Below are 23991 nucleotides of genomic sequence, written 5' to 3' on the forward strand. Positions count from 1 at the left end.
CCAAATAATTAGTATTTGCATAGTACATCATTTGAAAATATTTTTCCTTTCCTCTTGTCAGGATTACAGAAGTCTCATATATTGCCCCACAAATCCACTTTTATTATTTAGTCAGTTATACCTGAAAACAAGATAGATTGCCTATTTCTCTTTGAGATAGAGATCCCATCTGAATTGTGAGTTCTCTCAAGGAGTGTGAACAAGTTTACCCCTTTGGAAGTATTAGCCTTAAATGGTTCCCCAGAATGCAGTCTAGCACCAAGCAACCATTCCCCAAATAATAAAAGAAAGTGACCTTTTTTGTAAAGGCAAAGAAGCCTATCTAATTCTTTTCCAGGGCTTGTAGAATAGCAGAATAGCATGGAGAAACAGAAGGAATTGTTTTTTTTTTTTTTTGTATCAACCTTAATTGTGTTTCGAAATATGCATAACTTAAGTTGACTTTCTGTATAAGTAACAACTCTGTCATTCCTGGCGGTGTTGTCTGATCTTATATAGCCACATTATGAAACACACCATATAACAAAAATTCTGCTATGTAACAAAATCTCCCCCCACCCCACAAATAAGACATGTGGCACCCACACTCAAGAAAATTTCTATGATCACTAATGATTAGTAAGTTTTATGTATAAAAAGATTTTTATTTTCTTCTGTCTAGGAGTCAAATTGTTAAGATTGGTCTTTTAGATTATTTTTTAAATATATTTCTCAGTTGTGACAGCAAGCCAAAAAACATTTTCAGAGTTCCATGAAAGAAGGTCATTCAAATTCTAGTCTCATTTTAAATACATATTTTTTCCAAGTTGGAAGAGGATAATCAAAATGGCCAGATTTTTAGAGCATCCTTTTGAAAAGATTAATCTTCTTAAAAACCTATCAGAAAACATAAATAAGAAATCTAAAGGAAAAGAAGTTTCAGGTACAATTACACTTTTTGAAATCATGAGCAGCTTGGGTTTTCTGATGTTTTCTAAGTAAAAGACATGAACTAGGCAACTAGAAATCCATAGCATCCTATGGAATTTAGAGACTTGTGGATACGTGAGGTTTAAGGGTTAAAAAGCAAATTTCTTTAACCATTTGGTTAAAACTTACAAATATGTTAAAAGAAGCATCACAGACTAAACTATTATATCAGATAGTGATTACCTTTTTAGAGAGCCCAAAAATAATAGTTACTTACTAGATGAGAGTGCATCAACTGCAAAGACATTTATAGCCACACTTCTAAACAAAAAGCATTCTGCTCACCAACTTCTAGAAGAGCTTGCTTTCGCAGATGTAGGACCTCAAGACTGGCTCCAGAGTCTTGCAGGAGGAGATGCAGAAAGTAAACAGGATTTCCACGGCATAGCAGCTGAGAACTCAGAAATGAGGCACAGGATCTCAACCCTTCATCTATCCTTACGGTTATCCTGACATCTGAAAGCCATTGACATCCTGAGACTTCCAGCACTTCGGACACATGCCTAACACAAGTTAAATATAGATCCCTGACACCTGAGCCAAATGGAATGAAAGTTAACTTGAAAAATCTCACTCATTTTGGGCCTCAGTTGAGGAAAATAAAACCCTTAATCCTTTCCCTGCTAAAACCTGTTATTCCTGTTAACAGATGGTTGCTCTACTTATGAAACATAGAAATTCAAGTAATCAGTAATCAATAATCAATTTGCTTCACTTCATGATTGCCATTTGCTCTGATAGTAAAGAGAAAGGCTCAGGTTTTCCTGTCTTAAGTATAAAACAACACAAAAGTTAATATTGATTACTATTGAGTCAACAAAACAGATTTTTGTTCCAGTAACTTTTGTTACTGGAAAGTCCCTGTAAACTTTCTTAGTATTTTTTCTCCTCTATGTTTTCAGTAGTCGTTTGGTCATTTTTTGTTTGCCTCATTTAATGAGGCAGAAAGTGCCATACACTGCCAGAGTTCTTTGGTTTAAATTATTGTTTTTTGAATCTTTTTGAAGAATTGTAGAATGTACTTGGTTTAAAAAATTTTTGCTTGGGACTTCCGGTAAACATGAATAAAGCTCTACTCTCAGCCCAAACAGACCCTGTGATGAAAGTTATTACTCTGAAGATATAATGACAAGATTTCTAAATTACTTTCTAGGATTTATATATTAAGAATCTCTAATTCTATACTAAAACGAAGTGAACAGAGAAACTGGAAAAGTCATATTTCTCTCCTGATATTTAAATATTTTCAATTAAAATTTATTTTACAGAATCACATTAAAGGGAAATGACAGACTAGAGTTACCACTCTTTAAATAAAACTATTCTGTATCAAGTAGTAACCACTATCCATAAAAAAAGGTTGTTTTGTCAAATTACCATAACCAGTATTTTCATCATATTTTAATAATAGGTCCTACGTATTGAGCACTGTTCATGTGCCTGACCCTTTATGATGTAGATACCATCTAATTCATTCTCCTTTTCTAATCCCAAAATAAGCTTTCAAATTAATATTTTACGCTCACTTTCCAGAGAAGAAACTGCAACTAAAAGGATAAGTTTTGACAATGGACACATGGTGAGTAACTGATTCATTTGAGAGTCTAATCCACAAAATTTTGACCCAAAAGCAAGTTTTCTTTTCCATTCTACAACATAGTTACAGGCTAAAAATGAGTTTCATCCACCCTTTATCTGTATCAGATTAGCCACCCTTTGAGCAAGTCCAAAGCTTTTTTGCTTTTTTGTTGCTTAAACAAAGTTACAGAAAGCACAGAAATGGTCCCTAAAGAGTATTGCTATGACACCAGGACATTCCCAGAAGCATTATGTCCCTAACACAGGAAAAAGAGAGAGGAATCTGTAAGCCACCATTCCAGCCAGGGAGATTTCTCATTTCTTGCATTTATGCATTTCGCGTTCTCCTTGCCAGTTTGTGTGAGCAGACTTTGATCTTCCAGATCCTGGAAGGCCAGCCCTGATGGCTACCTCTCAGCCAGTCAGAGGTCTGATATGTGACAGAGAAAGGGACAATCAGGTGGCAAGGAGTTGGCCCTTTAGGTCAGATTGTCTTTACATGAAAAGTAGGGTCACATATTTCCAAATATTGTAGAATGTGAAATTTTTAATTAAGGAAAAAAATGTTGTTCCCTGTGTGCAAAAGGTTTCTCTATTATTTGAACTAGGAACTTTTAAACATATTATTTTATCAAAGAAGAAGGCATGTTAAAAATTCAGTGAACACAGCTATGCATATTTTCTATGAACAGAGTAAATATCATAGACTGCCTCTGACATTGTAAGCACTGCTATCTTCAAATATGGATTATGTCCCGTAAGAATAGGAAATCCTGTATTTCCTTTCCACGAATCATATATGCATTATCATTAAATTGTTTACTCCCTGCTGGGCATGAGCTTATAGGGATAGGTGGTGAGGGAGAGGGAAAAGTTGTGGTGGATTGTGCTAAAAAGCACGATGGCTCTGTGGTAAATCACTGAGACAAGACCATTGACTCCCTCCATTTAGGGAATCCCTAGAAGTTTTCTTCACCAACTGTCTTCAAACCTGAACATTTCATCACAGAATGTCCATTGAAACTTAGGACTTTTTTTTTTTTTTTTCCAATTGGTTGTCTGGCCTAACTTTAAGCCATTAAAGTTGAACCAACAATCCTGTTGCTAATAGTAGCTGTTTCCAGCTGTTGACAGAATGTCCTTCACAAGACAGTATCATAGAATTTCCCATTTCTGTGTGAACATCTTTTTCTCAAAACAAGCAATTAAGTTCATCTGTACATATGCAAAGCATCATCAATATACAGGCAGTAGTAGGATTCATGTTTTCATTCCTACCCAGCACTTCCCATGTCCTGTTTCTCTGAAGTCTTCTGAGTGCTATTCCTCTTTCAGATAATTCTCCTCTCTATTCCATTGCCATCATCCAATGTGCTTTAAGTATTATTAATGACATTTACTTCATCCTTGTGTATGTAATGCTGAGTGTGTTTAGGACTTCTAAAATTAATAGTATGATGCTTAAAAATTAAAATTTTAAATCAAAGATTTGCCTCTTACTTGTATATTTCTGTCCATTGTGTAAAAGTTAATGGTGAACTGTTCTTGAACCCCTGGCTCTGAAACGCAACTGGGAAGGAACAGTTTGTGGCCTTCTAGAGAAATTCTGGCATAAACCCCTCTGCCCACTTGAAAACAATGAGTATTATTCAACAAGATGCTTACACATTAACCTTGCTAACTTGTGTTTAGGAAAAACATATTTGAAAAAATTCCTTTGTATCATTATTAGCTTGCCTAAAGTATAAATTCAGGCTCTGAAAGATACTTGAGGGTTAATTTGTAAGTGATTCTATTAGTGCACTCTTCTTACCAAGGTTTTTGTTTGCTTACTTGTTTGTTATCATGGAACGAACAATTTCACCCAAACACATCCTTCATTAGAAGCATTTTTCTACAGGAGAGCTATGACAAAGGTTTACTATTAATCTTCTCAGCTTAACTTGCTTTTCTCTAATCTAGCATATGTGAAATGACCTTATTCTAAACATCAGATTAAGGTAAAGTTTTTATTGCCATTGCTGCTCACAACTGACTTCAATATATATATATATATATTGTTTTCTCAAACAATGCTAAGAGAGTGAATTTTAAGTGTTTGTACCACATACATGATAACTATGTGAGGTAATTTATATGTTAACTAGCTAGATTTAGTCATTCTACAATCTATGCATAGTTCAAAACACATCATGTTTTATACAATAAATACTCACAATTTTATCTGCCAATTTAAAAGTAAAATAACATTATATATGTTTGAAAAAGCTGACTTTAGGGAAGAGTGCTAACTTTGTGTTTGGTCTTCAAAAATAATGAAGATTAATGGAAATAAATGCTATTAAAATAATTTAATGGAGTAATGTTTCAAATCTTTGAAGCCTAAAATTATTGCTAAATTAATATCCTTATTTATTTCCTCCATTCTATTGTCATCTTCATTAATTATAAAAGCCTTGACAAGAATTTGCAAGAAACAGTATAGTCCCAAAACAGCATTCTTCCCTTTTAAGATGGTTGGGTTATCAGTTAATCATTTTTCATTCGAAAGCAAGATATATTGCAATTCTATTTACATATATGTTTTGTGCTACTCCTTTGGGGAAAAAGTGGTAAAGAGCCAAAATTTGTGCTCTCAAGTATATTATTGTTTAGTGAAGGGAAAAAAGTTGCAATGTGATAAGCTAGACTGAGAGATCAGAGAGGCTTCCCTAATAGATGCATGCATATATATATACATACATATGTATATATATATGTATGTATATGGATATATAATGTATATATTTAAATATATGGATATGTATGGATATATGTATATGCATATGGGAATGTATGTATATATATTTGTGTGTGCATATGTATGTATATATGTGTGTACATATATGTATATACACACATACATACACATATACACACACAAATACGTATACGTACATTCCCATGTACATATACATACAAGATTTTTAGATATTAGTTTATTTAGCTAAAGTAGCTTTATGTACATTGAGCTAAATAAATCAATATCTAAAAATGAGTCAGTTTTAACTGGCAAAGAATTAAGGAAAGCATTCAAAGGTAAGGGAGCAGCAACTGCAATGAGCCTGCCAGGGACAGCTAAGAGCACAGCAGGTTTAAATAACTGAAAGCAGAAAGCAGAAGGCCAATGCCCCTGGATGACAGAGAACAGGGAAAATAAGAGATGATGCAGGAGGTTTAGAGATGGGCCAGATATCACAGTAGTTTGTAAGGATTTATCCCAGGAACAACAAGAAGTCTTTGAAGTATTTTAATCTGGAAAGATTCATGATTGGATCCGAGTTACACTGAAAAGAAAAAGTCTCCAACAGCAGCATGGTTAATGGGTTGAAGAGAGATAAGAATTCAGGTGGAGAAACCAGTAAGGCAATTATGATTGACTGTAATGGTAATATGGCCTAAAAACGATGCAGAAAAAAGTGGAGAAAAACGATAGATTTAAGACATATTTAGAAAGTAATATCAACAGGTTTAGTGGTGGTAGTGGTGTGTGAGGAAATGAGAGTGAGATTAATTGAAGAAGTCTTTAAATGGGAGCTATTCTAGAAATCATTCTATATGCTACCATGAACACTCATTCTTTGGATAACATATGAGAACACATCTAGCTACATGACTGGCATACAGCAGGTGCTGAAAAGATATTTCCTGAATGAAAGAATAAATGAATGAGTGAATAGAATTGAATCCAATGTCAACACGAATGAATAGTGATATTGAAATGTCAGTATATCTGTTTAGTTTCGTTATCATAGGAGGCTTTCAAAAGGCTATGGCAGGGAGAGTTACAACACGCCAAGTGACACTGTAGACACTGTGAGTCCAGGGAGATACCAGTTAATTCTCACAAAGAAAGGACCAAAGGAAACTAAAAGAAACCCAATACTAAAAGGAAAAAAGTTAAGCAGGATTTACAGAAATTATGCAAGAGTCTGGCACACATCTGGCTATGTGCATAGAGCTTGTAATCTAATGGAAACTTGGGTCCCCCTGGACCAAGAACAAATAATATCCACAGGACATAGAGTCCCTCTTCCAGCACAACAAAACAACAGGCTGGTAGCCAATTATGGTAGCAGCCAAGCAGATGTCCCACTGTTCTTTAAATCAGACACAGAGCCTTGGTTTGTTATCATTATTGCTTCCATGCTGTAGCACTTATGTTTATGAAACTTTGTTCTGATGTTATCAGCTAGTAATCAGTAACGATCAAACAATTCTTATTGTAATTTTTTGACAAGCATTGTACAAAGCTGTATCTAGTGAACTATAGCTCCATCCTCTTTCTTAGAGCAAAACATGGGAGGATTAAGTACTATGGTTCTGAGGTAGATTGAAAAGTTCTAGCAAAGCTCTGCAATTGAGACCTCCAGCCCTTATAATACAGTTCATATATCTACTCTTTCATTTTTGCCTATTTTTTAATGTAAAGATTAGAAAGTGACCTTCTTGGCTGCTGTTTCCCCGTCTACTTCTGGATTCCCACTGCTCTACCTACATTCTAAGTATAGGTATCTATCAAGGTCTAGGCTATATTTTTTTCTTTTCTTCCTATATCTTCTCTTCCTTGATAATGTATTTTTTTCTGTGGGTCTAATTTAGCACCTCTGCACAATTAATTCCAAATTCTAATTTTTGACCCCTAAATTTTATCCTAATTATAAGATTAGTTAGCATTGTTATGACTTTTCTACATAATGGTACAGTGTTTATTATCTCAATTTTTTTTAACTCTTGGGGTGATACTAATATTTACTGCTTTACAACTTAAATAGAGGCTTAGAAAAGTTAAGTAATTTACTCCACTGTTATGGTGCCCCACATGGCCAGACTTGGACCTAGATCTTTATGGATCTGGGCCTTGAACTCTTGGATACTCTGGTGTGATTGACTCACTGTGGTGTAACTGCATGTCAACCTTTTGTGGCTGTCTCTACTCAGGTGCCTTAAACACACATCTCCCCCTCCCTGTCTGTGTTCTCAATCTCCATAAATTTCATCACCATACCTACTGTCACTCAGCTTGAAATTGTCACCCATACACCCAACCATCTTCCAATTTCTAACAGTTTTACCTTCACCATACTTTTTTTCTATTCGTCTCCTGTGTTTTATTTTTCACTGCATCTGCTTAAGTCAGGTTTTAATCACCACCACGTTGACCACTGCCATCATGACCTACTTGGTCTTCCTGCATGAAGATTTGCTCCCTTCTCATTTATCAGATTAATCTTCCTAAATCCCAAACTTGATTATTTGACTTATTTAAAATAAAACATTAATAATCCTCATTGCCCAGATAATGGACTTCAAACTCCTCAGTATTTAAGGCCCTCACCTATTGTTTCTATTTTGAATCATCTGTTCTTCAATGAAATTGTCCCTGCATTCTCACTTTTCATCTCTCACTGCTTCAAATAGTTCTTATATCTAGAATTTTCCATTCTCTACTAAATGTTACTCTCCAGATTCAGTGATTCTTAACAAGGTGTGTATACTTGAAGCATTGAAAAAAATAATAACATGTCCAATATACAACCTGGTCAAATCAAATCTAAATTAATGGGTATTTCCATGTTTAAAAATCACTGCTTGTGCTACCGTTGGCCCATAGGATAACTGTGCAAATAAAAGAAGCCATTTCTTCATGGCATTTTACTGCGCCCTGCAAGAAAATTGTCATAACATGTATATACATTATATATAGGACATGTATATCATATATATCATGTATAATGTATGATATATATATGATACATCATACATGATATATAAGTATGCTTGCTGTATAACATTGTATATTTCATAATATATTCTATTAATATGTTAATAATAAGTAGTACCAAATTGGATACTATTTGATAATATATAATATGAATGACACCCTTTAGTGTTGGGCAGTGTACAGCAAGCATTACCATATTCAGTAGCACACAGTGGTGTTACCTTAAGATTCAGTGGAGGCACCTTATCTCTGTGCTGTCTTCTTCATTTCCCCTTAGACAGTAAAAACCCTTCCTGTATTGACCTCCCATAATATTACATACCAGGCTTTATTTTACCTGTCCATTTAAATCTTATTTTATCATACTTAGCAACATATTTAACCTCATTGGTGTAATTGGGGGCTTATTCATTTAATTTAACAGAGAGTTCCCAGATACTAAACAATCATTTAATAAATGGACTTCATGTGAATCATAGTTTTAGAAATATTCCAGATTGGCAAATGTGGTGATTTTATGGATTTTTAAAAATTGTACTTATTTCCAAAGGTATTTGAAACAGCAGTGAACAATATAAAATCGTTGGTGACATAAAATAAATAACAAAGAAAATAGTCATGAAGGAGAGGAGACGAATTTTCCCCAAAACCTTAGCTAAGGACTGTTAGTTCACTGGAGCTCAAGCTTGGTGTCTCCTGGCAGCCAGGACCACAAAGGAACTGCTTTGTGTTTCAAAGCTCTCATCAGATACAGGAAGATGTAGCAGTCCTTCAGAAGACGTCATATTTCTTCATGCACTAAACTCTAAGATAACTTCATTATGTTTGTCTTTATAAAAAATAAACATTAGGCCAGGGTGTGGTGGCTCATGCCTGTAATTCCAGCACTTTGGGAAGCTGAGGCAGGAGGATTTCTTAAGCTTAGGAGTTTGAGACCAGACCCCTGGCAACATAGCAAGACCTGTCTCTACAAAAAATAAACAAAAGTAGCCAGATGCAGTGGCATGTGCCTGTAGTCCCAGCTACTTGGCAGGCTAAGATGGGAGGGTCACTTGAGCCTGGGAAGTCAAGGCTGCAGAGAGCTATGATTGCGCCACTGCACTTGAGCCTGGGCAACAGAGCATCTCAAAAAAAGGAAAAAGTAAATATTAAAATATTAAATGTCTTCAAAGCATTCCAATAAAGGGTTCAGAAGTAGAGATTATCTTCAGATATTCAGAATCTATAACATGTCACATGATTTGGCCCTTGACTAGTTCTCTATCCTTATCTCTTACCATATTTCACTTCATGTACTCTACCAAAATACACAGCCCCTTATGGAAAATGCCGAACTATATTCCGCCTGTGGACCTTTCACTGGCTGTTCAGTCTACTTAGAATCCTTTGCCCCAAGACACTTGTGTGCCTGTTCTGCTCCCTGTCTTCATTTAGCCATTATTTCGAATAACTTGTCGTCATACCCTATCATCTAACCCACTTTATTGCATTTATTTTTTTATGCCACCTGATTTTATCGCACATTAGTTTGTCTGGTATTTTAAAATTCTTTAATATCTTTCACATGAAAATGTCAGCTCCTTGAGGCCAGGGAAATTTTACTGTCTTCTTCACTGCCATATCCACACTGCTTAGAAGGCTACTCAGCACACAGAAAACACACCAGAAATATCTGTTGGCCAGTTGAATAAACTATTTCTCATATATTTACTTATCACATTAATTCACAATGAAAAATGTTTACAGTTTAATGATGAACCTTAATTCTATGAAATAATATGTGAAGAATGAAAAATCTATAGTCCGATACATAGCTTAAAATTGGCCGGACGCGGTGTCTCACGCCTGTAATCCCAGCACTTTGGGAGGCAGAGGCGGGCAGATCATGAGGTGAGGAGATAGAGACCGTCCTGGCTAACACGATGAAACCCCGTCTCTACTAAAAATACAAAAAATTAGCCCGGCGTGGTGGCGGGCACCTGTAGTCCCAGCTACTTGGGAGGCTGAGGCAGGAGGAGAATGGCATGAACCCGGGAGGCGGAGCTTGCAGTGAGCCGAGATCGCGCCACTGAACTCCAGCCTGGGCGACAGAGCGAGACTCCGTCTCAAAAAAAAAAATTGTTCGTCATGATACACAAAATGATAGGAATGAATAGGAAACAAATAAAATAGCAACCCTAATGTATTCATTTTCTGTTGCTGCATAACAAATTACCACAAACTGAGTGGTTTAAAGTCATACCCATTAATTACCTCATAGTTCCGTGTGTCAGGAGTTGGGCATGGAATGGCTGGATTCTCTTCTCAGTGTCTCACAAGACTAAAATCAAAGTTTTGGTGGAGCTGAATTCTGATTTGGCACTTAGAGTCCTCTTCTAAGCTCAGAATATTGTTGACAGAATTCAGTTCCTTAAGGTAGTAAGACTGAGGTTCTCCTTCATTGCTGGCTATCAGCCAGATGTTATCCTCAACTTCTAGAGGATGACCTCAGGGGCTATTTTCTCCTTCCACTTTATGTATTTACTCATCTATTGATTGATTGATATATTACGTTTCTCAGTAAGTGTAAAGCATTTATTATATTTAGTTTTTGTTATTCTTATTTTCAACTAATATTTCCAAACATTTTCTGACCTGTGGCCCATTTTTATATTTATACATAAACCCTCTAGTTCTTAAAAATATTATTAATTTTAACATTATAAGATAAAGTTAGATTTTTAATTATATTAGTAAATTGTTAAGGATTATGTATTCTTTAATAATACCCCAATTAAGAGCTAAATTTGATTCTTTCATACTAATAAATAAATTTTACTCTAAAATAATCAGCTAGTAAAAGGATAATGTGTTAACACATAAATTAAGTTTTAATGTATTGTGTTTTAGTACCAAATATATAACGAAAAGTAACCTGAAATTTAACTACCTTTTTGGCCATCAAATATAGATAAACACTTCTTTTATGAATTGCTATTTAAATTTTTGTATTTCACACCTTAAATTGTATTATTTTGTTTTTCGTATTTCTGGTATTTAATTTCTTAATTATGAGGTAAGAAAGAAGGTGCAGTCTGCTTAATAAATATAATAAATATACTTCTCCATCCATGTGAATTGTTTTTATACAATATATGTGTATATATATATATATGTATATATATGAGGTACATTTTCTTTCTGATAATTGGTTTTGAAATACCAGAGACAGTGCTTCTTGCTTTGTTGGAATATGAATCAACTGAATGCAATTTTCAAATCCGAGAAAGATGGTGTTGCAAATTTACAGACAGAGATTTCTCTACTTTCAATTGTGGTTTTCAATATACTTATATTTGTCAATACCTTTAACCAATGATATCTAAAATAACTATAAAAATAACGATTTAAAATTGAATAATGTTTGAAGGTATCCTTATAGCTAGGACTGTTCAGTTTGATAAGTTGAATGTGTGCTCATTTGACAACCACTAAGAGGATCTGAAACTGCTGATTTCCTTTTCAAGCAGCTAGAGTCCAAATTGATTTTAAAATCGAAATGGAAACAGACACATTTACCATTTCTGTTATTGTTAATCCCTGAATATTGGAAACCAGTGGTTGGGAAAAACTGTAGTACAATAGTAGATAGATGATAGTTATAATAGAAAGTAGCTAATTATTAAACCGTAAGTATGCATAAATAATTTGCTTTGACATCTCAGAAGGAGATGAGGAAATGCAGAGATAATAAGATATTATGTAAAGCTTTGAAAAAATTGATAGGATTTGAACATGTGGAAAGGGAAAGAAATGAGCTTCTAGGCAGAGCAAACAGTTTAAAAAAAGACTTGGAGGCCCTTAAACATATGGGATATGTACATGAAGCAGAGAGGCATTAAGTTTGCCTGAAGCTCTGCCAACTCAAGAAGTAGGAAAGAATTTTCAAATTTGGGAAAAAAGAAAAAGAAAACTGAGGAAATATCACAGAAAATGTTAAATGCTTGGCCAAGGTATCCATTCAGTAGGAATTAAGGAGACACTGAAAGGGTATGAAAGGTTAGTGCAAAGGTTTATTCTCTTCATGTTTGGCATATCTTGGCTTATAATTGCTCTTTGCTTCATTATTTTCAACTGTCCTTGAAAACCTAAGTGTCTCAGATTTGTAAAAAAAGAACCTTAGAATGATATTCAAGATACCTGTGGTATCTTTTGCCTTGATGTTTCTATTATTATTATTTTAAACTTTGCAATTCCTTATTTTCCATGATCTCCCATTTCCTTATTCACAAATTGGCATCAAATTGCCAGATTTGTATACTTTACCTTGGAACTCTAAGTGTATAAATTGAATATGTTTTGCCATACTATTTTGAGGGTATGATCTAGGTATCTCTAAGAAATACTTTTATTTTAGCAAATATTGTATATTCTTTGTAACAATTTACAATTAGAGGAAGATACGGGGTGGTGGGCATGTCAAGTTCATGTATCTTATTACCAAATTCAGATTATAATCAGTGGTCATGTCCATGGTTCAGGAGGTGACACAACATATAGCCAGAAATCAGTCATAAATATGAGGGTATAGGAGAAGAGATTTCATCTCTATCAAAATTGAAACATTTTTAGCATAAAACCTAGGACCTAATATTATATAACAAGATATCTTTATATTTGTGTGTGAGATACATTTCAAATAGCCATTTAATAACTCATTGCTATAGTCTCTTCGATGATAAAGAAAGCTTATACATTTTCTGTTCATACTTGTTTGATATATTATCAAAATTAGGGACTGTAGTCATAGATTCTTGAAAGAAGTGAGCTCAGGATAGTGACATTAACCCTTGCCTTACTGTTTGTAGATGTAATACAAAATTTTAGTCTTTGATGGAATGTTTCTGACCAAAATTAGTATGTAAAGTATATGCTAATACTTGGTCTTAATTCTGGTTTATTATCTTAATGTCCTAATTGATCCATAAACTTGAACATCTTTTGCATTACAGAACACACTTGTAAGCAATTTTGGAGCTCCTAAAATTAGGGTTGGGGACTTTCACTAATATTTTTAGTTTGCTTTTTATCTAGAAGTTATATATTTCGTTTTGTTTACATCAAAAGAAGTACAGAGAGTAACACTGTCTGTGTTTTTGCTTTTTCCCTTAAATGATACATAATAGACAAATTTAATAGTACAAGGAGAATATTAAGCCATGGAAATACTCAGCTATATTTTAAAGACAATTATTAAAAGTTTACCTGAATACTAAGGTACACTTACAATGCATATTGGAATGTTTCCCCATAAGACTTTTTTTTTTGTTTTTTTGCATGGAGATCACAGTTAAGCAAGTTGGAGTGTGCTGTTTATTTTTTTCTTAGCTTCATCTGGTATCTCCATATACTGTGTCTGTCTCCTTCTCTTTCCGTTTCCACACTTTTCCCTTAGAGCTTCCTTCCTTGTCCCTAAAACATTATTCCAAGCTGCCAGCTCAAGGACTCTATACTGTAATGTCCTGCAAATGACCGCATGGAAGCTATTAGTAGGTATAAATTTTAAGATAAAAAAGAGAAGCAAATAAGAAGCCATAACCTAGTCTAAAGGAAACATCTGGTCCCTACCAGAAGTGATGTGCTAAAAATGAAACACAGAACTGTGGGATTTGAATTTTAAGTTAATAACAATGACCACAATATAGAAATGGGTGATTTAAGCAGCTAAGATTTCAAGGTCTAACTCTTGATTAAGGTTTATATGACATTACCCCTTCCAGGAAACTTAGAAACATAGGAGACTGATTGTCTTTCATGTAAAGCATTAAATGCAAGCAAAATTCATAAAGCAGAAAATATTTGTGATACTTGTGTTTTTTGATGGACAGCAGATACAGTTAGGCCTGCTCAGTCTTTCTGTAAACTTTTCTTCCTGCGCAGTTAAACGTCAACTTTTTACTCATTTTGTTCATAAAGACAATATCTAAAAATATCTTTTATTATTATTTTTTGTCTTTTAACTTGATGTTGTGGACATTCTAGAGAGTAGAGATAATGGTAAAATGCACCCAGGTGATCATACCTCAGCTTCAATGTTTATCCACATTTTGCCATTTGGGCAGTAAATCACTTTTAGATATTCAATCTAAAAACCTTAACATAGAGGACAGACACGATATAAATGGATATTTGAATATTGGAATTTGGAGGCTAAATCAGACATTACATAAGAATTGCAATGACCAAGGTCCGAAGTCAGTAGGAAAAAACAGTCGCTTAATTTTATGTTTGTATTACATGCATGCCAATTCACAACACAGAACTGATCGGATTTATTTAGCTACTGTGTGCTAATTGTAGTGTTAAAACATCTGCAGGATCAAAGAGATCATATACAACACTGAGTCCAAAACTGTCACATCTACTTTTCTTGATGATACCTCAAATAAAAACTCTATTCCATTGCCTTAATGCTAAATAGAAGCTTTGGCACATTACAATATAAATTCCCTTGGAGGTTTGGCATAGTTATTTGCAGGTCATGACTCAGCGTTAGCCAGTTTACCCTTGTTCATCTTAGGGCCTGTTACATTGAAGGCTTTCCATGAAATTGACTGAATGAATTGTTTCAATACGGAATGCAATAAAACACATTTCTAGGTACCAGTACAGGCAATTGAGAGACAGATGTGTTCAGATTTTTGATTTCTTAATAATTCAATCTTGGTAGATTGCACATGTTCAGTAATTTATCCATTTCATCTAGGTTTTTCCAAATTGCTAGCATATAATTGTTCATAATAATTTCTTGTGATCTGTTGTATCTTTTCCCTTAGATCTCAGCATTCTCTCCAACGTCGAGCCATTTTTTGTGACTTCTTTGGTATAGATTTTCTAGGTAAGTCTGACTTTTGAGAAAATCTTTGGATGAGTTGTGATTATGAAAATCAGACTGATACACACATGCATAAAGTAATTAATTCAAAACAAATGGAAATTAATAGAGCCACCTCAAGTCACACACAAAGCTAAATGCTTTGCTCAGGATTCTACGGCAATTAGAAGCCGACTCCATCAGACTCTTGGTCTTTTGACCACACTGAGTTTTTATGTCCAAAGCATAACTTAGGGCTTATGTTCCCTCATTGTGCAGTTTATACCTATTCTTGTACCACCACTACTTCTACGCCTCCCTTACAGCTTATAGTTATCATTAGCCAACAAATTAGAAGCCCCTGGAAAGAAATGATTATGGCTTTGCAGTCATCATTGTGTTTAGTAGTAAGTTCCCAATAATATATCTGATTAGCAGTCAGAGAGCTAACACATTAACCATTTCATTTAAGCCTCATTAAATCTCTCATGTAAAGAGCACTACAGTGCAGATTATTGACTAGATGAGGAAGCTATCTTATTTATTATCCAGGTATTATTCTTTATCCTTGTTCCCAGACCAAGTGACACCAAAGGTCAAAATGTTGTTTGATTGTAATATCCTTCCTTATCTTGGTTATCAGCTGCTTTTACCCTTACAACTTCAGCTCTGAATGGGGAATAATTGTCTAATAGATTATCCATGAATCTGTCATACACCGTCAGATATTTTCCAAACACTGTCACTCAAATGACTTCTTAATACTCAGCTGCCTCAATTAACCTTTGAGATCAAAGACCCCATTTTTTTTCAGATAGGGTTCACTCTGTCACTCAGGCTAGAGTGCAGTGGTGCAATATAGCTCACTGTAGCCTTGACCTCTTAGGTTCAAGTGATCCTCCCACCTCAGACTCTCATCACTGAAATTACAGACATGATGTGCCACCATTCTCAGCTAAGTTTTATTTTTACTTTTTTGTAAATATGGGGTCTCACTATATTGCCCAGGCTGGTCTCAAACTCCTGGGCTCAAGCAATCCTCCTGCTTCAGCCTCCTGTGTCACTGGGATTACAGGTATGACCCACCGCACCTAAGCCACATTTTCTCATCTATGAATGAAAGGTGTTAGAATCCTGGGCCCTGAAAGGTTAGATTGTAATTACATGGATTCTAAACTTGGCCTTGAACTCATCACTATATAAATTTGAACTTGACATGCACAAAAGACCTGAAATTTGAGTCAAAGTTTTTACTATGCTCTGCAGATATTTGCTATCATCGATATCTAGGAATAGCAGACAAAAAGCAATATAGCAAAAGGTATTTGGAAAATCAGAAAAATTCTCCCCCAACCAAATAAAAAAGTGAATCCAGCAGAAGCAAAGACTAAATGAGTGAAGAGGATTAGATTGTCATGATGAATTTAGGAAGTACAACTATGTTAAATCTATGATCCCTTTTAAATTTTAATAACATTTATTATTATTATTATTATTATTATTTTATTTTATTTTATTTTATTTTTTTTAAGACTGAGTTTTGCTCTTGTTGCCCATGCTGGAGTGCAATGACGCGATCTTGGCTCACTGCAACTTCCGCCTGCTGGGTTGAAGTGGTTCTCCTGCCTCAGCCTCCTGAGTAGCTGTGATTACAAGCATGCACCACCACGCCCCACTAATTTTGTATTTTTAGTAGAGACAAGGTTTCTCCATGTTGGTCAGGCTGTCTCGAACTCCTGACCTCAGGTGATCCACCCGCCTTGGCCTCCCAAAATGTTGGGATTATAAACATGAGCTACTGCGCCCGGCCCATTTTTTTTTTTTTAATTTTTTGATGCTATGCAATAGTTGCTCTTTGCAAAGTGCCACTTTCAAGTAATAATAAGTATCTCACTGAAAAGAAAGATACAAAGGTAAATCGAGTGATCATCCTTAGATAGCAGAATACATGATATATATATGTTTTCCATTTAATTATTTGCCTAATTATCTATAAAGAGTGTGTTCAGCTTTATAGAGACAATAACAAAAACTATTAATATGTAAAATGGAAAATCGTGACTAGAAGCACAATATAAAGACAACGGTTTGAATATTATTCCAAGGAAATATCACTTTAGATTACCTGCCAGAGTTATATTTACACTTTTAGTTTATGTAAGAGTATAGCAATAAAAATGCAAATGTTTATTTACATATGTTAGTATAAGAAACATTGTATCACAAATTGTTTTTTACAGTTATCTTATGAGTATTACTTCAGTTTAAAATTAGTATTCATTCACTTTGGGGGGAATTAACCAATTAACCCAACTGAAGATTCCTTACAGACTTATGCAAAACAGTACTTCAAATCATTGCCTTCATAGACTTGGATCAGTTTTTTTCCTTCTTGTACCTTCCTCTCCCAAATCATCTACAAAATCCAAGAGTTATACAGCTTTGATAAAAAACTAGTTTCAAAGGCCAAGAACTTGATGAAGAGAGCAAGCAGAATGGCTTACGAACAATTGTCTTTTATCTGGAAGATTCTGTAAATGAAAAGAGAATACATTTCCTTCCTAGAGAAATCAAGCTGTAAATAAACAGAATGAGCTTACATCCTAAATTCCAACATCTTTTGTACACATCATTCCCAGAATGTCTCTTTTTGCAATACTAACACTATTTCCAAAGTCTTGGGTGCAGGTAACTGATAACATTAAAGCTTCTGACAACAGAGATTATTTTTTAAAATGTCATAATCTTCAGGCTCTTTGACGAGAGACAGATAAGATACCTTAGTGCCTTTCTCAACGATCCCTCACCACAGTCATTTTCTAATGTTTGTTGTACATAAAAGTAGAGTGTACTGATTGCCCATTTTTTTTGCCAAATATGTAAAGATAATTGAAAGTGATTTTGGAGGTGATCAGAAGACAATGGTGTGTAAAATAGGAAAAATCCAATATGAATGGGGAACCCCTTTCCTTTCAATTTTTTAAAAGTGGCATTTCAGAGATTGTATGAAAGAACATTCTAAGACTTTCCTAATCCTCCTATAATTCTTTGGGATAAAACCTGCAATGAATTTCAGATAAAAATGAAGTACAAACGATATCAATGAGTTCACCAGACAACGCCCCCACCTCCACACATACACACACACACACACACACACTTCAGGGTGCATGCTCTATGTTGCAAAATACGTATCTATTTCTTGCTTTTGATCATGGATCAAGTGGCCTGATAACTTCTGACATGATTAGATTCAGAGTGTTATTGAAACCTCTTTCTATCAGCAAACTATAACAGCATGGTTGTATCTATTGGGCTTCCAGTGCTATGTGGTCGCTCTTCTGTGAGTTCTTCCTTTCCCCTTTACTTTGCCTTGTTCCTTGGGCTTCCTCTATTCCCTTTGACCTGTGCCATAGTATCTGATCACATGATCAAGGCACTTAGGCAATGTGCTGACACACCTCCTGCCTTCCTGGCATCGTGGCCAGCATGCTTAGGATAGAGATTATCATGGGAATTTCTGACTGGGTCTATGTATTTAAAATGATTGAGCAACACATACAATATCAGCAGCAAAGTGCAAAAAGTGCTTGAAAATAGAGGAAAGGACAGAGAAAAATGGTGAAGCAGTAACAGAAACAAAGACAAATGGATACAAGATGGAAGAAAATATGACAATGTCTTAAAAAAATCATATGTCTAAGGTCTAAATGGTAGTTACTGTTCACAAAGAGCAATGAGAAATTCTGAATTCTATTTTTTTGTTGTATATAGTGAAGTATTTATTTTTTTAAATTTTATATATTCATAAGGTACAACATGATGTTTTGATATATTTATACATTGGGGAATGATTAAATCTGGTCTATTAACATATTCATCACTGCACATACTTATCCGTGTTTTGTGGTGAGAACCCTCAAAATCTACTCTCTGGGCAGTTTTCAAAAATACAATACATTGTTATTAACTATCATCCACATGCTGTATAAGTCCCAAACATTCCCGGTGTCTAACTGACACTTTGTATCTTTTAACCAAGAACTCCCCAAGCCCCCCGGTAATCACCCTTCTACTCTCTCTACTTCCGAGTTCAACTTTTTAAGATTCCACGTGTAAGTGAGATTGTGCAGTATTGGTCTTTCTGTGTCTGGTTTATTTTACTTAACAGTTCTCTCCAGGTTTATCCGTGCTGTCAGAAATGACAAGTTCATTCTTGATGCAGTTCTGTCAAAACCATCCCTAAGAACCTCAGGTAAATCACTTGGGCAAGCTCCCTGGGTTCTCTTTTCTGTTAAACGGAAACAAATATATTTGGCCTGATTTGGCCTGCTGATCTTGCAGCCTTGTTCACTGTGGCATGGCACAGTGCCTGTAACACTTGGGACCGAGCAGGAGCTCAGTACAGCTGTGACCACCCAGAATTAAAGTCTCGCAAGACTCAAACACCCAGGGCTCTTCCTAAGAAGAAATCAGAAAAAAATGGAAGTCTATTTTGACTTCTTTGCCTCCCATTCTTGTGAAATTTCACTATTTTACTATCGGCCTTTCCTCTTTCCCACGACCAGGAGCTCTTGAGTCGTTTCCATTTGTTCCTTCTTTTGAAAAGATACACTTCCACTGTTCATTCCATTTTTATGGTAGGCAAAGCTTAATCATGGGTCATAGAGATATCAGTACGTTAAGGCTCAGTTTTATTTAGAGAAAGGGCTCTCTTTATTTCATAGCTAAAGCCATGTTTTAAATTATTATAGCACTATACTGCTCAATTCAAAGGAAGACAAAGGGTCTGAGATCAGGTGTTAATGGCAAAAAAAAAAAAAAGCGATCAAAGAGAACTGTGTGGGAAGAAGCTGGGAAGGTAAGATTTCAAGGTAGGAAAGTACAGAGCTGGAATTATAATGCAGAGAAGGAAAACAGTCACACACAAGACACAATGTCACTCTAGACTCTGCATTCAGGTTTCCTTGGGTTGTCTAATATTTAAAGCCTGATGCAGCCCAGGCCCAAATCCAGGAAACTTTTTTTAAGGTCTGTATGAGTGGGAATGGGGACAAGGCAGGCACAGGGGTAGGAGAACTACTTTCAGTAAAAATTATATATTTGCCTCACAGTTCTCAATAGTATATCACAAATTACATATTCTTGATTTGAAGTGGGTAAATTAATTTTGTATAAATTTGATTTAATTACTTTCTATTAACTAAGACATTCGGTTACCTTTTGAGAGTTACATATCACTTATATTTTAATTATTTTAACCCATATTATCAAGATCCACACATTTTGGAATGTTTTCTATTTTAATGGAACCATGTGGTTTTAAGATGTTCTTCATGGGTGGCTGAAGTATTCTGTTATTTATCTGGAAGAACTTGAGAATTATTTTATTGTTACCTGTAGGTTTACTTTGTTTGGCTAAAGCCATCATAAACTTCATTTTTCAATGAGGCTCTTTCACGCTCTTTAGATTGTGATGTGTTTCATCTCAATTGTTAGCTTTTAAACTGATTTTTTTAATGTGGTTAACTGAGATAAGTGAACATGAAGGCAAAATACATACATTTCATTGCTTCTTCTGCTATATTCTTTTCAATGTTAAATATTCTATAATTCTAGTAAGTGTGTGACTTTATATATTTATGACCAAGTTTTATTGTTAGATTGAGCCCTTAGAGACTCTCTGTTTTCCAAGCAATAATGTATATGTTTTAACAGTTTTAATTTGGAATACTTAAAACATCATTTAGCATGGTTGATTGCATGTAATAACCACCCATGAATATTTGTTGTGTGAAGAGACTTCAGTTTAGTAATATTAATATTGAAAAAAACAATATAAATATGTTTGCTATTTTGCTGTTTTCTATAAATAATGCTTTGATGTGCAAAAGAGTCTTTAGTTTCCCAGCTGTAGTTCTACTAACCCCTCTAGACTCAAGTGTTACTTCCTAAAAGGTATCTTCCTGGACCCCTAAAACTGGAATCTTCCTGTCCTGAGTGCTTCCTGTGCGTATTTCTGTTCCTGCAGTTGTCATGCTATTTTGTATTAATGCTGCTCTCTCTCTCTGGGCCTGTTTTTTTCACCAGACTGTGAACTTCTTAAAGGCAAAAAATATAGACTATAATTCTTGTACTCCCCATGCCTGGAATATAAAATGTGCTGCGTATTTCTAGAATAAATGGATAAATAAAAATATTGTCTATTTTGCTAGATGACAATCCATGATTCCACATCTGTATAAATGAACAAATGTGGCTGTGTAAAGGTGAAAATACTCTAGAAGATGGGGTCATTACTTCCTCATTTTAATGTAGCCCTCTATATATGCCCCAACATTTCTATCAGGCAACTTTTGTGCAAGATGAATGTATTCAATGTAACTGTCTGGGAAGATAATTTGTAAGAACATATTTTTCTGAGAATTTCACATTGTGTTCACTTATCTCAGTTAACGACATTAAAAATTCAGTTAAAAAATTTTTAAGGACTTTATTATCAGAAGCATAGCTGCCATTGTGTATATGAGTACATGCGTGTTTCTCTTTACTGTCAAGTTTTTCTGATTAGAAGTAAGATCACACTCCTTTTGGAATCCAGATATTTTTAGTGTAAGACAAACCTATTTTTAAATTGGCATATCAACACTCTTAGGCTCCAAGCGATACTCTCCATCCTCCTTGAAATAACCATATGTGACTAGATTGGTTCTTCAGGTTCTCACACACCGTGTCACCCTAGCATTTGTAGATGGGAACACTTATTTCATCAGAGGCTCAGTCACTTCCAATATGCTGGACTGGGCTGGCTCACACCTCTAGGTCACAGGAGTGTCTCATGTTCTGGATCAGGGAGCAATTATGCTGCCTCTATAACAGGCCTTGCTGTTGATGTTGCTTTTACTTTGGTACTCTGGTTTTGAGTACTGGGGTCCATAATTTTGTCTTCATAAATCCTTCTAGGTATTAGATTCTGTACCAGAAAAATCACTTATTTTCTCCTAACAAGGTCTTAGATAGCTGCTTTGCACATTCTCTAATACATTCTATGCCTAATACAAGAATATGGATTATCTATTTGCACCAGATATGAAGGCTTTACATAGACTGTCTCATTTGGAATATTTTATTCAATCCAGTGAATACCATTCAAACCAAATACTTGTGAGTATTTCTTGTGTGAGTTGATGGTAGGGGCTGTTGTTAGGCTCACACAAGAGAGCAAGCCTTGAGGCTGATATCCACCAGTCAGATGTTCCTTACTCTTTGGTACGTCCCATCTAGGGACTCACAACTCCATTAACACCTACATGTTTGATACCCACTGTGATATACCTGGTATCAGGGGCCTACATTGCAACCAAATGGGGTAACTTGCTTTTCTGAACCCTATGAAATCAAGACACAAATGCACAGTAGGCTCCCTTCTCCTTGGGCTTTAAAAAATGTTTTCCATCATAAAAATGGAAAATGGGATTGCTGCCTTCATCAGCACTAACCTTATATCTCTGGAATTTTTTTGTTCCAACCAACTATACCATACTGTTAATATTCTGACATCTGTTTTACTTGGTTCTTACATTCAAATTTTTCTCTTAAGAGCACTATCTTTAATCCTTAGACTCAGACACACTATAATACTTTGACCTGTAAATCATCTTGGCTGATTTTCTAACATTTGCCCTCTGGCATCGGGCACCATGATGTAAGGACTCAGAACTCTCTGTTCTATCATCACAACTCAAAAATCCTGGCCCATTACTGGCCTGGTCCCCCACTAAGTCACAGAATAGCATATTCTCTCTTTTCCTTGCCTATATGAAGCTCCAAATTTTGTAGAAACAGAATTTTCTGAGATATTAATTTGTATCTGTCCCTTCTGTATCTCCTTTTATCCCTCTTCCAAGTAGATACTAAGGCCTTTGAATTTCCTTGTCAAAAATATTCATTTTTATGGGATAAAAACAAAAGCTGCTTGAGGCCAACTGCTCTTACTGTCTTTTGTAAAAGCTAATGCTCACTGAAAAAGTGATGCTAATGACCTGGAGAAAAATTTTAAAAGTATGGAATATTTTTAAGAGTGAGAATTGTGGGAACAATCTCCAGCTTCTAAGAAGGAGACATGAGACTGGTAAGATGACAAAGACCTGGGTTCCCACTAATAAGGGGAGACACATTACAGAAGGAATAGAAGATAAAAGAACCACAGGAGCAGGTAGTGGTGGCTCGCACTGATGGAAACAACTTTATAATCATAGCCTCAGGCCTATCAGTTGGACAGTTAAGTCTGAATGCCACTGAACACTTTGGAAAGGCAGAGAGATGACACTACTTCAGACTCCCTGAAAGCAGGCTGCCAAGATGGTGGAAACTGATTTAAAATGGAAAAGCATAGTCCTGGGTCTTCCATCAACGTGGGGCCCTGTGATGTGTGCAGATAGTGTGATGTAAAGGAAGAAACCACCAGATCGCTAATAGTCTTTTTGCACCTGAAAAAGACTATTAGGTTTTATCTCTAGTGCTCTGGCACACACAGTGTCCTGAGGTTGCACGAGAAAATCAAGCCCTGATTTTCATCCATTATGTGCGATAATTTCTTTCTTGTACATCTAGAATAGTATTTCTACGACACTGTCTTTTGGAGAATTGTTTTGTGAATCAGATGAGAAACTTGGTTGAGAAAGTCTTCAGCAAGAAAGAGCACTGCCCTCTCTCAAAGAGAAAACATTCCTGATATCATGAAGAGGAAATGGGAGAAGTTGACTTTGGTGGAGGGTGGAGGGGCAGGACTCCAAAAGGCCCCAAAAGAAAACCTTCCTCTAGCTTC

The 23991-nt window shown here is 35.3% G+C and overlaps 1 protein-coding gene across 4 annotated transcripts in view; it reads right to left on the bottom strand.

The window, feature by feature from the left end:
- CD36 (CD36 molecule (CD36 blood group)) overlaps positions 1–1442 on the bottom strand; it is a 79816-nt gene extending 78374 nt beyond the window's left edge. For 3 of the 4 annotated variants that reach the window (XM_054494805.2, XM_054494801.2, XM_054494803.2), the window contains exon 1: positions 1255–1442. The gene's annotated coding sequence lies outside the window, so the exon portion shown is untranslated. Of the gene's footprint in view, positions 1–1186; positions 1206–1254 lie in introns of those variants that run through there. The other variant, XM_054494804.2, reaches the window with a different exon arrangement.
- Between the last annotated feature and the right edge of the window lie 22549 nt (positions 1443–23991).

The sequence above is a fragment of the Pongo pygmaeus genome, chromosome 6 (assembly GCF_028885625.2).
Source record: "Pongo pygmaeus isolate AG05252 chromosome 6, NHGRI_mPonPyg2-v2.0_pri, whole genome shotgun sequence".
Lineage (NCBI taxonomy): Eukaryota > Metazoa > Chordata > Mammalia > Primates > Hominidae > Pongo > Pongo pygmaeus.